At 48.0% G+C, this 2,095-nt stretch overlaps 1 non-coding gene across 1 annotated transcript; it reads left to right on the top strand.

Moving 5' to 3' along the window:
- The first annotated feature begins 255 nt into the window (after positions 1-255).
- On the top strand, positions 256-396 carry LOC111756730 (small nucleolar RNA SNORA2/SNORA34 family). Its single transcript, XR_002791142.1, has one exon. It is a non-coding gene; the product is annotated as a small nucleolar RNA SNORA2/SNORA34 family (small nucleolar RNA).
- Positions 397-2,095: the final 1,699 nt, after the last annotated feature.

The following is a 2,095-nucleotide window of genomic DNA, read 5'->3' as shown; positions in this document are numbered from 1 at the left end:
GAAGCCTGTGGCCTTCTGCTCTATGATGGCAGCTAGAGCGTGGGTCATCCCATCTGCATTTCCAGGCAGCAAGACATAAAAGGTGGCCAAATATCGTGGAAGCAGCCAATAAACTTCCACTTATATCTCAGTAGCCTGAATTTAATCCCATTCCACAACTACCTGCAAAGCAACCTGGGAAATGTAGTTGCTCTTCTAGGTGGCCACATGCCTGGATTAAAATTAGAATTCTGTTGCTGTGTTAGAAGCAGGGAGATGGCCCTGAGTCAAGGCCGGCAGTTTTCTGAAGCTGTTGGTTTCAAGCAGGAGCCTCAAATGGTATCTTTCTATGTATGGTCTCTTGGCCATTTCAGAACTTTAGAAATGTAATGGTCAATTCATTAGAAAGAAACAACCCCTTCTGTGGTGAGCCTCTGCTGTGGGCCTGGAGGAGAGGAAGCCATACCCCCCTGGGGTTCCTCAGCTTTGTGGAGGGGACATTGAAAAGCAGTTCCCCTGTCCCTCTCTGCCACCCCAGGAACCTCAGAATGGAGGAACCCAGGTGTCTAGCCCAATCCTCTGCACTGTGGGACGGGCAGCCAGTGCAGGAAAAGCCTGGGACTCAGCAACCAGCTGACTCGGAGGAACACAGGAAAATGTCAGGCAAAGGATCAGGGTGCAGTCTCAGACCCCCAGTCCACCCAGAACAAGTGCAGGAGACACAGACACAAAAGACATAGACATTAGAAGCCACACACTTGAAATTTCTGAAATGAAAGTAACTGAAGAAATAACTTAGTGTTTATATTGTTTGATTAACTTTGCATGCCTATATCTCACCCCGAACAAGTCCAGGAGACGGAGACATAGAGGAAATTAGAACCACACACCAGGAATTTCTGAGATGATGGCAACTGAAGGAAAGAAACAACTTAGTGCTTGTGCTGTTTGATTGACTTTGCAAGCCTGTGTCTGGTGGTCTGAGCATCTATTTAGAGGATAACAATGTACATTACTGTAACTATGGTTGATTTCCTGCTGTCTTGTTTTTGAAATCCAATATTGTTCCCATTGTTTTGTTTTATTCTTTTTAAAATACAAAAGAAAAGAAACAGGGAGGCAGTCTCTGCCACAGATGGTCTTATGCTTCTATGAACAACTCCAGAAGCTTGTGCTCAAGGGATGAGGGGTAGGACTGCACAGCCTCTGACATCAGTTCTGTCACTTAACCAGCTGTGTGACCTTGGGCAAGTCACTTAGCCTCTCTGTGCCACAGTTTCCCTATCTTGAGGCTGGGGAGAATAATAGCACCCCCCACCCCGGGTTATTGTGAAGAGTGAAAGAGCGTCTTCACAGAGAGTCCTCAGAAAAGTGACAGCCACCTAGGGTGTGCTGTATGAGTGGCAGCCATTATTATTGCTGTGGCTGGAGGGAGACTTTCTCAGGATTGGCTCGATCTGAGGTCTCTGAGAGTAGAGGCCCCTAAAGGGCTTAGGAAATGGAGTGGATACGAAGGTTGCAACTACAGCTCCCAGGAAATCTGATCAAGAGGCAAGGATTTATTACCCTTCCTCCTGAACCCACCAGGCTCAGCCTCGATCCTCGCTGTGATGATGAGAAAGCAATTTGAGGGACCCAGTGCCAATCCTAGGCCTCGGAAGGGAGGCCTGGCAGCTCGGGCCTCTGCTGCTGTGCTGAAGAGGCTGAGCCTATGGAAGGAGAGAGGCCTACAGTGTTAGAGAAAGCCAGACCCACCCGGCCCTTGGCCTTTTAGTCCCAGCCACTGAGGCCAGATGTGTCAGGAACAGCCCAGCCAACACCACACAGAACATAGCTGCCCAATCAGCCCACAGAATCGGAGACAATGACCCACTTCCATGCTGTGAAGTTTGAGGTACTGGGGCTCAATGCCTGACCCTTCTTCGGCGCCCACACCTTCCGAAAACACCTGAACAAAATAAAAGCTCTAGGTAAACTTCACATCTAGAAATGGACCCCCATCTAAACTTACCAAAATAAGACAAGTCCACAGCACTGAATATTTGACCCTCTACTGCTCATACATTGGCACAATTTTCAGAACATACAAAGTGTTACAACTACGTATTTTTCACTG

This window comes from Cavia porcellus, unplaced genomic scaffold (genome assembly GCF_034190915.1).
Source record: "Cavia porcellus strain 051 isolate PalLab524CR breed Dunkin Hartley unplaced genomic scaffold, mCavPor4.1 scaffold_3, whole genome shotgun sequence".
Classification (NCBI taxonomy): Eukaryota; Metazoa; Chordata; class Mammalia; order Rodentia; family Caviidae; genus Cavia; species Cavia porcellus.
The sequence above is the reverse complement of the archived record's forward strand: the minus strand, read 5'-3'. Positions and strand labels throughout refer to the sequence as shown.